The sequence below is a fragment of the Arachis hypogaea genome, chromosome 1 (genome assembly GCF_003086295.3).
Source record: "Arachis hypogaea cultivar Tifrunner chromosome 1, arahy.Tifrunner.gnm2.J5K5, whole genome shotgun sequence".
NCBI classification, from domain to species: domain Eukaryota; kingdom Viridiplantae; phylum Streptophyta; class Magnoliopsida; order Fabales; family Fabaceae; genus Arachis; species Arachis hypogaea.
Genome location: NC_092036.1, coordinates 26629448 through 26643063, shown reverse-complemented (window position 1 = coordinate 26643063; position 13616 = coordinate 26629448). Strand labels below are relative to the sequence as shown.

The 13616-nt window shown below is 35.7% G+C and overlaps 1 long non-coding RNA gene across 2 annotated transcripts; it reads right to left on the bottom strand.

The window, feature by feature from the left end:
- Positions 1 to 5981: 5981 nt before the first annotated feature.
- On the bottom strand, positions 5982 to 9827 carry LOC140183936 (uncharacterized). Of its 2 annotated transcripts, XR_011880511.1 has the most exons (5): positions 9541 to 9827; positions 9200 to 9320; positions 8538 to 8607; positions 6852 to 6947; positions 5982 to 6432 (listed from the first exon to the last, which is right to left on the bottom strand). It is a non-coding gene; the product is annotated as an uncharacterized lncRNA (long non-coding RNA). The 2 variants fall into 2 exon arrangements; XR_011880510.1 differs by having other exon boundaries at positions 9200 to 9827.
- Positions 9828 to 13616: the final 3789 nt, after the last annotated feature.

Here is a 13616-nt window from a genome sequence, read left to right as displayed (position 1 = left end):
ACCTTTCATAAATCTATTGTTTCCATATCTGGCAAATTTTCCTGGACTTACCTCTTTTGTAGGAGGACAAATAACTTTCTTTGAGTTCCTAGACTCACCAAAGCAAAAGTCTCTAAACCTAATTGAATTCAAAACCAAACAGATTTGTTTTCTAAAAGAAGAAATCTCTTTCAAAACCCTTGAATCACAGCTTTCTCAACCAAAGATTCAAGAAAAAATAAAAAATCTTTTAACTCAAATTGAAAAATCTAGTTGTTCTGATTTGCCTCATGCCTTCTGGGATAGGAAAGAACACATTGTTGATCTTCCATATGAAAATGATTTCAAAGAATCAAAAATCCCTACAAAAGCCCGTCCCATTCAAATGAATGAGCAGCGTTTGCAGCATTGTCAACAAGAAATTAAAGATCTTTTGGATAAAAGGTTAATCCGTCCTAGCAAAAGTCCTTGGTCTTGCTCTGCTTTTTATGTTAATAAACAAGCTGAGATAGAAAGAGGAACTCCCAGGCTTGTTATCAATTACAAACCTTTGAATCAAGCTTTACAGTGGATTTGTTACCCCATCCCAAACAAAAAGGATTTGTTTAATAGGTTAAACTCAGCAAATATTTTTTCAAAATTTGATATGAAGTCGGGTTTTTGGCAAATCCAAATCACTGAATCAGATCGATATAAAACAGCTTTTACAGTTCCATTCGGGCAATATGAATGGAACGTAATGCCTTTTGGTCTGAAAAATGCCCCTTCCGAATTTCAGAAAATCATGAATGATATTTTCAACCCATACTCAAACTTTGCAATCGTTTATATTGATGATGTCTTAATTTTTTCCCAGACTCTGGATGAACATTTCAAACATGTTAAAACTTTTATGTACATCATCCAAAAAAATGGACTTGCTGTTTCTAAACCAAAAAGTGTTCTTTTTCAAACAAAAATCCGATTTCTTGGTCACATAATTTTCCAAGGAACAATAACTCCTATTGAAAGATCAATTTTGTTTGCAAAAAAGTTTTCAGATTATATCCTCGATAAACCTCAGCTCCAGAGGTTCCTAGGATGTCTCAATTATGTTTCAGATTTCATCCCGAATCTGAACAATCTCCTTAAGACCCTCCATGATAGGCTTAAGAAAAATCCTCCACCTTGGACAGACAAACATTCGGATATTATCAGATTTCTTAAAACCAAAGTCCGTAATCTTCCATGTCTTTACCTGTCCATTCCTCATGCATTCAAAATAGTAGAAACTGATGCATCAAGTTTAGGATATGGTGGTATTCTAAAACAAAAACTGCATGATAAAGAATGTATCATTGCATTTACATCCAAACACTGGAATATTACTCAACAAAAATATTCCACTATCAAAAAAGAAATTTTAGCCATTGTTTTATGCATCACAAAATTTCAATCCGACTTACTCAATCAAAAATTTTTAGTCCGAGTTGATTGCAAATCAGCTAAAGATGTGTTACAAAATGATGTAAAAAATCTTGCATCAAAACAAATTTTTGCCAGATGGCAAGCAATTTTAAGTGTCTTTGATTTTGACATTGAGCATATCAAGGGTAACCCAAACTCTCTCCCTGACTTTCTCACACGTGAATATTTGCAGGGAGATAATCAAGGGAAAGATGCCTAAAAAGGCAACATTAGCCTCGGTAAGAGGCAGAGGTATTCGCCTAGCCCTTCCTGGGCCGACTAAGAAATCTAGGTCAAGTACCCCAACTGGGTCATCTACCCAACAACCTTCCCCTTTAACCCAAGAGCCGACTGGGTCATCTACTCAGATCACAAAAAGTGTAGTTGAGTCATCTACTCAACCCCCAAGTAGTCAAACAGCCAAACAAACAAAGGCAGATTATGCCTTCCCTATCCAAACCTTGTTGGCCTTACAAGATGCAGGCCTTACAAAGCTCCATAAAAAATCCTGGGCTGACATATGTGACAGCTCATATGAAGATGAAATAGACCTTACCAAACTTATCTCACAAATGGCAACTCAAAAAACCATTTGCAATGATCCAAAAGGAAAAACAATTGCCCAAACAATGACACCTCAATCAAACCAAACCCAGCCTGTCAACACTCAATTAAAACAACCATCCACATACATTTCAAAAAACAAGTTCTCATCTATCCTTCTATTGGAACCCGAGTTTTGGGAAAAATCACCTTTTAAAGTTATTCCTAAAGTCTTTCCACCAGGATTCCATTTTAGACCAACAGCCTTGAACAAAACCAGACAGTTTTATGAATTCATATTAGTGGATTCAGATTCAGTCTCAATAAAACATTACAAAGATCCTAAAGATGCCACCAACATAACTCGTTCAACCATTCAAATTCTAAAAGTACTCACCCCTAATCAATTTGGTAAAAATCCAAACAATACTAAAAAATTCTCTAATCCTTATGACCCGATAGGATATTCTTATTGGGATTATGTGGATGCCTGGACAAGAATATTTTGGTTACAAAATAATCAGAACAAACATTCTTGGCTCATTTATTTCAAGAAAAATACCAATTATCAATTCTCAAATTGGCTCTCCCAATGGTGGGATTACTTTGGTCCTCTACCAGAAATCTTGCCCCCACCTGCCGATGAGGGGTTCAAAATTTTCACCAAAAAATTTGACCAACAAGAAACAAGCATTCCTGCAGATCTTCAATTTTTCTCTGTTTTCTCTCTGGCCTGGGTATTCTCATGGCAGTACAGGTACGGCAAACAAGAGCATCCAAAGGCACCACCTATGCTTCAAAGGAATGCCTATGTAAAATGGTGGTCTCAGTTTGATGCCGCCATGGCCCATCCAGATAAAGTTCGAAATTGGTTCAAAGAGCACCCCAAGTTCACCAAACCATTCGACCATGAAGAATCAGTATTCCTCAACCAGAAAGCCCAAATTGCAGCAGCCCTTGCAGGGGCACAATCAAAAGAAACCTTAGCAAGACACCTTCAACAAATCATGCAGATGATCAAAGAAGACAAAAAACACAAAGATGATCCTACTCCCTCAGAAGAATCATCAAGTGATTACAATCAAAATGAAGATGATTGCTTTGGAATCAATCTAGGAGAAGAATAGATCTTAAGCCAAATTTGCAAAAATCAAAATTGTATCAACTTGTACTATACCAATAGTACCGGTTAATTGTATCAACTTGTACTGTACCAATAGTACCGGTTAATATAACCTGCACTATAGAAACAGTAATTTTCTCAACTATAAAAGGAGGCCACATTCTCATTGTAAGGCACCCTTTTCATTTTACAAAAACATAGAGAGAAGTTAGAGAGAGACGCTCTGAGAGTTCCCCTTGTAAGCTCTCCAGCTCTTCTTCCCTCTTCTCCCTTTTCATATCATTTAATAAAAATCTCTTATTCAGTTTTTCATTTTTGTGTTTTCATATTTACATTTCTGCAACTGCATATGCGTGCGGACTACCGCCACATCTAATTACATAACTAACCTGCATATGCATGCGGACTACCGCCGCATCTAACTTCATATTTACTTTCTTGCTCTTGCAGTTATCATACTGCATTCATATTAATGTTTATTTTCATCCTTCTTCCCCTTTCCCTCAATCATGGTCAATTGACCGAGCCATTCCAACGCAACCTAGACAAGCACCTCTTTTACGAGAAGTAAAACAAGATGAATCAGGGAAGGTAGAAATTTTCTTTGATAGACGAAACTCTTTTTCCTCCAGATCTGAAGCATGAACATCTAATGATTTTGCTTCAGCAAGAAGATCTTTTTCAGTAACTTCCCAATCTCAGTTTTCAAAAATGTCGAGACTAGCCAATTCTGAAATACATATTTCCGAATTACAAAACAATTCAAGCATTTCTCAAGGAGTTTACCAAGAAGATGATGGTGATGTAGAATTTGAAGTTGAATCTTCTCATCAATCCCATCAATCTCCAACATATTCTTCTTTGAATGGTAAATGAATAACATGAAATTTGTTATAAACAGAGAAGCCTTACGTAAAAACCTTAACTCTGAAGAGTATGACCTCCAAAAAGAATGGTATTTACGTACTTATACAACTTCTCAAATCTCATCATTCAAAGAAAAATATTACAAATTTTTAAATGATGTTAGAATGCATATTCCTTTTTTTGAATGGTTTCATGCTAATTCCATAAAAAACAACATTGAGTATCCTTTTAAAACTAAAACTTCATTTTCAGCAAATGTTATTTCAACTTGGAAAGTCAAAGATGGGAACATAGTTAGATATGAGTTTCCTCCAAAAGGAGCTTTTATTATTTCAAATACGGAAGGACATAATCCTGTTATGGTCTCTAGATCAACAATGTGTTCTTTCCTATCCAGAAGGCATGAGGCAAATCAGAACAAATAGATTTTTCAATTTGAGTTAAAAGATTTTTTATTTTTTCTTGAATCTTTGGTTGAGAAAGCTGTGATTCAAGGGTTTTGAAAGAGATTTCTTCTTTTAGAAAACAAATCTGTTTGGTTTTGGATTCAATTAGGTTTAGAGATCTTTGCTTTGGTGAGTCTAGGAACTCAAAGAAAGTTATTTGTCCTCCTACAAAAGAGGTAAGTCCAGGAAAATCTGCCAGATATGGAAACAATAGATTTATGAAAGGTGTCCCCAAAACTACATCATTTTTTATATCTTTTGCTATGATGAAATCGGTGGGAATTCTGATATTTCCCTTTTCAATAAAGATATTGGTTATTTTAAAATTGATACTTAGCCTTTCACCCGTTATTGAGCTAAGGCGTTCAGTAGTTTTTTCAAAATATTTTGTGGGGACCAGACCTTCCTTAATACAGTTTGAATCTGCACCTGAATCAAAGAGTGCAATGGTGTCAAAAATAAAATCTTTAACGACAATTCAGACAGTAACACGATGTTTCATGAAGGAGAATACATTTATTATTCTCAAAATTTCTTTTACCTCATTGTCGTTAGAAATTTTATTTTCTTGTTCCTTAGAGCACTCAGTTTGGTTTAAAAGAGAACCAAGATCCTTATCACCAGATTCTTCTTCTTGTACTAATTGTGAGAGAATGGGGTTTTTTTGGGGATACTTTTGGAAATTCTTTTGGAAACCTGTTTCATTTTTAGGTTTTTGAAAACCCTTTTTGAATCTTCTAAAATTCTTTTCAGGGTTAGATTTAAAAACTTTTCGGTTGGAAGGTCTTTTAGATTTCCTTGGATGACAAGCAGGAAGACCAAATTGTTCACAGAAAGTTTCCAAATCGATACGATTTTGAGTTTTCTCACGAGCAAGTTGCCTTTGGGTTTTATCATCTTGACAAATCTTTAGGGCAACCTTTTGGATGAAAGAAATGAGTTGGCCATAACTTAACTCATCATAGGGTATTATCCCATCTGGGGTTAAGCTACGAATTTTGTCCCTTACTTTATCTCCAAGGGATTTGGGGAGTCCAGCAAGGAATTTTTCTTTCCAGAAAGGTTGTTGACTGTCTTCTCTGGTATAAACCCTAGTAAGAAAGGTATCTTTATACCATCGAAAGTCAGACAAAGTTTTGCATCTGAGATTGGAAAGCAGCTCCGCAGAATGGTCTTTCCAAAGAGATGGATCACCAATGAAGGGGCTTGCTATGGTAAAGATTAAGGTATTGACAGCATCGGGGATAGGTTCCCCGTCGTCACCAATGATGGGTTCGTTCTGGTTGTTGACTTTTATGGCAGAAAAGATTGAGTGTTTTTGGTTATCAGAAAGGTAGTTATCCCACCATCCCTTCAGTTGGCCACTAAACCCAGAAACAATAACATTGGCTATAGCTTCTTCAGAGGTTTATATATATATATATATATATATATATATATATATATATATATATATATATATGATTATCTAATAATTATTAATACAACATAATAGTTAATAATATGATTACATGTATAATAATTCTGTATTTTTAATTAAATAAGTTAAATATTATAAAATAAAAATAAATACATAATTATACTAAATAATTTCTTTAAATAATAAAAATTATCTCTAACCAAAATATATTTATAATAATGATCCAAAAGTACTAGAATGAAGTTAATCATAAATATTCATACATCTCACACTAAAGCTAATAACTTTAATTTGAAAATATTAGAAAAATAAGAGATAAGGTTAGTGACGTGAATCTCAAGTTATCTTGAAGCAAAGTCCTTGAAGAAGATGAAAATATGTGGCCATCTAAGTTGATTCGCAGGGGATAGAAGACAACTGGAAAAACAAGCATGACGTGCGCCACGTAGCTAAATCGAATGGCATCGTTAAGCACAGGGCTGAAAGGGATTCCAAGATCATTGTCAAAGTTTGCTAAGACATCTTCAAGGAACAACACATTGCAAGGGATGTCCTTACAACTCCATGCATTTGAGAGGGGTCTTCCATTTCATTGTTTATGTTGTGAACTACAAAGATAAGATTCAACCATCGCTCATAATCACATATTCTAGCAATATTATCTGCTTCTATGCTACTACAAAATAAGTTATAGGGAGCAAAATTTTTGTTTTTATGTCTATTTCTCTTAAAATAACTGAAAGCAATGGAATTGAGCTCTTCATAGAGATTTAAAACATATACATACCGTTGTAGTGGCATATACGTTAAAGCTAATAACTTTAATTTGAAAATACCAATACTATAAGTTAAAGCTAATAACTTTAAAGCTAATAACTTAATAAAAGAAAAAATATAAGTAAACAGCTCTAGCATACATTGCTTAATCACGTTTCTGATAAAACTTGTTCAAGATAAATCATTTAGTTAAAATTGTACTGTCATAATAGAAAGACATATACTGAAGTACTTGGTAATCAATACGAACCCCTAAAGGACAAATTTGAATGGGAAATGGCACAATTCAAACTTCCTCTTTTGTAACCCCTGCCATGCTAGAAACTCTCTGTCTCACTTCAGCTACCTGCAAGTTACACAAGAATGAATCACAACATTTGAAAGAGTATTGAATCAGACTGGATGTTTAATCAAAAATGCACTTTTCACTTTTCATTCTGCATTCTCATTATATATATTCTTTTCCCTAATTATTCCACCTCCACTGAAATATACAATTTCTTATTGATTCTTAAAATGCTCAGTAAACTCAACAGTAAACAATCTTGGCAAGTTGTGAAAGAGTGTACCAGCATAAGATTACAAAATTATAGGCATACTAAACAATAACACTATCCTAATATTAGGCATTTTAACACAATTCGGCGTAGTTTTAACAAAATTCATGGCACTATAATTATCTGGTTATCAATCAATCTCATGTATTTAGCACAGCTGCAACAAAATAGACACACAGCATAATAAAAGAAGTGGTTGGCTCCTACCATAATAACTAAAATTCAAGAGAAGTTGAATTAGTAAAAATCTCTACAAGAACATAGTAACCAATCAAATACCCAAAACAGTATCCATTCCACAAAATAAAAATTAGTATCATATCACTGACAAATAAGAAGAATCTGAAATGAGATCGAAAAATAAAAAATACCCCAGACTAAGGAGAGAAGAGAATTAAAGAGGAGAAGGATGAGAAATCCTTGTAAGAGCTTCCAACTATGAACAATGTAAATAACTTCCAATACAAAACATAGTTCAGGTAGCTAAAGTGTAGAAACTATACTACAGAACACAAAATTATTCAAGGGGCACAACTATGACACCATTACTGTGTACATTCTATCTATTTCAATTAGCAAAGAAGAGAGACAACTTGCAAATAATGGAACCAAAAGAAATAGCACTTTGAAGATGGCAAGCTGGCAACAAACACGATGACGGACGACGGGCGAAGAGCTGTGAAACAGGAGAAGAATACTAATCTAAGTATTAGCTCATGTGATTATTATCAATTTCATGTAGCTCCACTTCTTGAGCACAAAAAATGTTAACTTCCATCACTATTCTTAATTTCTTATATTCAAATAGTTTCCATATAGAGTTGTGTTAATCCCGTGCAATGGCTCTATAAGATAAATGAGTACAAAAAATATTTCTTTTATGCTAAAATCATGCTTGATCAGTAGCCATTGAGAGGATTATTGTATCATAGTATCATATTGGAGCATCTCCACCTCATACTTTCATCACTCTTTGCATAAATTCCAACACTCTCACAGTTTGAAAAATTATAAAGGTATAGGATAATTTAATTTGCTTTTGTCCTTAGCTTTTTTCTTTCCATAAATTATATTCATGTGAATCTTAGATTCCAAGTTCCTACTACAGTGTACATCCTAAATATATAGAACTTCAAAGATAAACTCCAAATCTATTTGCTTCCAAACAAGCACAAAAAGGGTACCTCATCAGATATATTAATTGTTTATTATCAAACATCAACAAAAAAGAAATATAAAAAAATAGCTGTTATAATTATAAGTTGCTAATCCACTAACATCCCTCTCTTCTACATATTAATTCCCAATATTCAGTAATAGAAATGAAAAAGATGAAGATGAATGAATGAATAGATTCATTTAGTAGAAGCTACACTTACAAATAGTTTCTCCTCTTTTCCGATTAAATGATACCGACAGAAAATGAAAGCCTATTGCTCACCGTTGATCCTGCAAGAAAATGCAATTCAGGTGGATTGTTCTGAAGCTAAAATCCCCAATTCCTAGAGGCATATCCAGTAGCTAAAACCCCTAAATAAAAACCCTAAATCAGAACCCCAAACCTTTCAAATTCTATAGAACCAACTGAAAATTGATACATACCACCGTTCTGAAGCTAAAACCCCCCAATTCCTAGTGGCATATCCAGTAGCTAAAAACCCCAAATAAAAACCCCTAAATCGAAACCCTAAACCTCTCAAATTTCACATAACCAACTGAAAATTGATACATACTACTAGCCATTATTATTCATCATCATCAGCACAGCCACACAAACTTTCTACACTAAAAAGAGCACGAGTGAGAGAATGACAGTGAAGAGAGGATAGAGAGCGAGTAAGGAACATACTACATACTACATAAAAGTAAAACACTTTTCCATATTGATGATAATTAAACATTAGATAGCAACCTTACAAAATAATAAGGAATTAAGAAAACTTATAGAACCCATAAAATAAACATTACAAACTTAACTACAATAGCATCAACACATAATGAATAATAATGTCTTGAGAGTTATAAAACAATAAAGATTTACCAATGTGATGCTCAATAGAACTGGAAAATCACCAGAAGCAAAATAATACCCAGAAGTTGCTCCTCCATTTACAGTAACTTGACTTAGAAAATGAGCAGCACTTACTCCCTTTACAGTAACACTGGTGCAACAACACATGCATTTTCACAAACACAGAGCAACAATAAAACTGTGAAGAAGTACCATTCCAATTTCCAAATCCCTAGTATTTAGCTTCGAAAATTAATGAAAAAAAGACACATATACAAAAATAACCACCACCACCATAAAATTCTAATTTCACTATGAAACCCTAAGATACATCGAAATTGACATAAAGAACAGGGCCCAAGGAAACTCACTTGGGACTGACGGTGAAGAAAGCTGACCAATTAAACTACTGGCCGAAACAAGAAGATGAAGACCACCACTACCCGAGGTGAGTGCAGTGAGTGCAGTGAAGACGGCGACTGAGTGCGAGATAATGACGACACAAACCACAACGACGAGCTTGAGTCTGAGACATGAGTGCGAGACCGAGAGAGAAGTGAGCTAGAGACCGGAGACGAGAGGTGAGAGCGACGAGGCGAGGTGAGAGAGTGATGAGAGAACAGAAAAGAGAGTGACGAGATAGAACAGAGAAGAGAGACAAAAGGGGGTTCATTAGATTACGGGTTGGGGGATACGACGCCTTTTAAGATTTGGTAAAAGGGTGAAAAAAATTTCACTAAGTGTTTGTATTTAGAATTAGATACATTAGGAGACATTTTTTAAGCACACCCTGGTCGGGGTAAAACTTGTCTCTCAACAAATTCCCATTCGGCAAGTGTACCGAATTGTCGTCAAGTAAAACTCACAATAGAGTGAGGTCGAATCCCACAGAGATTAACAGATTAAGCAATCAATGGTTAATTGATTATCCTAGTTAGACGATTCAAATTTGGATGAGGAGCAGCAGGAATTGTAAATTGACAGAAAAGTAAAGAAAGCAATAAAGTGCAGAAAAATAAAATGGCAAGAAAAGTAAATGTAAGAAATAAAATGAACATTAATATCCTTTGGATCATGTTCATTCTCATCTCTTCCTCAATCAATGCACTCATTGATCTCCTTGGCAATCTTAATTGATTGAATTATAATTTCTTGTAATTCAATCTCTCAAATCTTGATCAATAGCCAATTCCTTGGTCAATTGCTCATGAGAAGAGATGAAGTATGGTCACTGATTATACCACATGCATTTCCCAAATCAAGTGTTGAGAGGATTATAGTCACATATCCATCCTAACCCAATTTGGTCCAGCATGAGAAAGCATTTCTAGCTTGATCCCTTCATTCCTCTTTCAAGGTCCAAAAGAGATCCAAGTAGGAATAGCCTCTTTTCCAAGATAACTACCCAATGGGGTGAAGATCGAAAGCTTTCAAGTAAAATCAAGAGAAAAGATAGAAGAAGAAGAATAAGAACTACACTTAATCCATTGAATTACAATAGAGCTCTCTAACCCAATGAAAAGAGTTAGTTGATCATTGCTCTACAAAAATAGAAAAGAGAGAAAGTGCAAAAAAGTAAAGATGAAGATTCAAACTGAAATTGAAAATTCAACATTCATAAAATAAAAATTACAACTAAAGGAAAGAGAAGGAAAAGTGTGTGAGGGGAGGGAGTCCGAAGACCCCTCCATTCCAGCATGCCTTCAATGTAAAGACTAAGGCCTTTATATAGGCTCTCCTAAATTACAAAATGAAATTAAAAGCAAATTACAATTAAATGAAAATTCCTATTCTAGATGCTTCTTGTGGTCTTGATTGGTTGACAATTGTGGGCTTGCTTGCTTGGGCTTTGAAGTGGACTTGAGAGAGAAGTGAGTCAAGTTGAGGTCCAGGTGCTAAAGTTAGTGCTAAAGTTAGCCACTCTAACGCTACAAGTGTGGCATTAGTGCTAAAGTTATTGTGGCTAACGTTGCACTTGCTGCCCAGTTGGTGTTTTTGGGGCTTAAAAATGCCTCTTGTTTGTGCTCCAATTTCATGCCCACTATAGAGTATTATCCATCGTTGGAAAGCTCTGAATGTCATCTTTCTAACCCAACTGGAATCACCTCAATTGGACCTCTGTAGCTCAAGTTATGCTCCATTGAAGTGGACATGGTCGCTGGCATGGTCGCCAACGTTAATGAAAATGTTGAGTCTCAATAACGCTAGCGATTTCCCGTTTTTGAAGCTCAAACTTAGTGTCCACCCCATACTATTATATATTCTTGAAAAGCCTTGGATGTCTACTTTCCAATGCTTTTGGAAGCGCATCATTTGGAGCTCTACAACTCGAGTTATACTTCTTGGAAGGTGAAGAGGTCAGTTGGCCTTAATACAGGTTGTAACCATGTTCATCATTGCACTTTCGGGGCCGATTTTCTCCCTCAACTTTAGTGTCAACCATGTAGTGCCATATATGCTTGAAAAGCTCTGGAATCCTACGTTCCAATGCCACTAAAATCACCTCATTTGGAGCTTTGTGGCTCAAGTTATGCATGTTTGAAGAAGGCATGGTCAGGCTGCCAGGTGGGACTTTTGCCCACGTTAACTTCCACGTTAACTTACGTTAACGTGGCTCATTGTGGCTTGTGTGGCTCCTTCCAACGTTAGTGACAATGTTGAGTGTCACTAACGTTGGCCATCACCTTCTTTCATCCACGTTAGCTTCCACGTTAACTAAGTTAACGTGGAAGTTAACGTGGCTTCCTTGGGGGTTGTGTGGTTGCTTTCAACGTTAGTGACAATGTTGGGTGTCACTAACATTGTCGACCACTCTTACCTCTTACGTTAGCTCCCACGTTAACCAAGTTAACGTGGGAGTTAACGTTGCATTTTTCACTTAGGCCAACATTAGTGACAATGTTGAATGTCACTAACGTTGGCTCCCTTCCCCCTTTTAACGTTAGAGGCCACGTTAACTAAGTTAACGTGGACTCTAACATGGCCACTTATGAGCTTGGTCCAACGTTAGTGATAATGTTAAGTGTCACTAACGTTGGCTCCATTTCCTTTCTTCAAAGTTAATGCCACTAACGTTCCAACTTTCCTTCCTTCCACGTTAGTGCCCACGTTAGTGTAACTAACGTAGCCACTAACGTGGCTCTTCTCTGCTTCTTTTTGCCTGAAATCAAACAAACAGAGTGCATCAAAGTCTTGCTCTTAATCATGGGATCATGCATCATCCAATTTATCATATAATTCATGCAAAATCCTCATGAAATCATGTAAAGTGCACAATGTATACTTGAATCAAGAAGTAAGTGAAATTCTACCTGAAACTAGCTTATTTCCTAAGAAAATGCATGAAACTACCTTAAAAATAGTGAAGAAAAGGTCAGTGAAACTGGCCAAAATGCCCTGGCATCACAACACCAAACTTAAAGCTTGCTTGTCCCTAAGCAAGTACTGGAACAAGAGAATGATGAATGGAATGCCAAAAGTAATGAGTCATTCTTGTGGAAGTCATGTCCCTGGTTTTATGGTGGTTTCATGCATAGCAACTTAGATTCATTCCTGGCTTTCAGACCTTTATCATGTCCTAGAATACTCACTGTGACTGCATACCATGGGACTTTTATTAATTGATCCTTTTGTTGTCAATTCAGGGTTTATTTGTGTTCTTGGGCTAGGTGTTCTGTAAGGGGGCAACTCTTTAAAATAAGCTTTCAGCCAACACTCCCGAACCAGTTGGTTCAAGGTGCTAGATGTTGAAGCACCCCTAAGAACTTACTTGCTCAAGTCTCTCCCCCATACATACACACCACAGGCATATAGTTTATTTATTTTCTTTTCTTGAGACCTTGGTGTCCAGCACCTCTTTGGGTTACTAAATGCTCTGTAGTGAAGGTTACTCTTGATAGTGGACTTTCAGCTGATAATCCCGAGTTAGTTAACCCAAGTTACCAAGTGATAAGGCACCCCTAAGAGCTTATTCATCCAATTAGATCCCTCACACAGGAGCACCACAGACACTTGCCTTAAGATTAAAACCATTGGTGCCTAGCCTTATTGCCTATTTTTTTTCACTTTTATTTTTCTTTTCCCCTTTTTCTTATTAGGATCTTGTTATTTAGTTAGTCTCATGGGGTATGTTCAAAGCATATGATTCAGGACAGATAGTTGTCTTCCCACCTTGTGGTTGAACCAACTTAGCTAACTTATGACCACACCACAAACTCATGAACTCATTCCATAGTATGAACTCTACTCTGGTCTTTTATAAAACATTCATTCTCTTTTCATTTGATTCAAAAGGGACAAGCATACAAGTAAGCAAGGTAAGGATGGATTAATGACATTCAGACTAGAAAACACAGCCTTAATCAATAAAAAGTTTAAAAGACAGAATTGACATGCTTATTCACAAGGAGCAAGCACACATACATACAAAGAACTTAAAAGACAATCA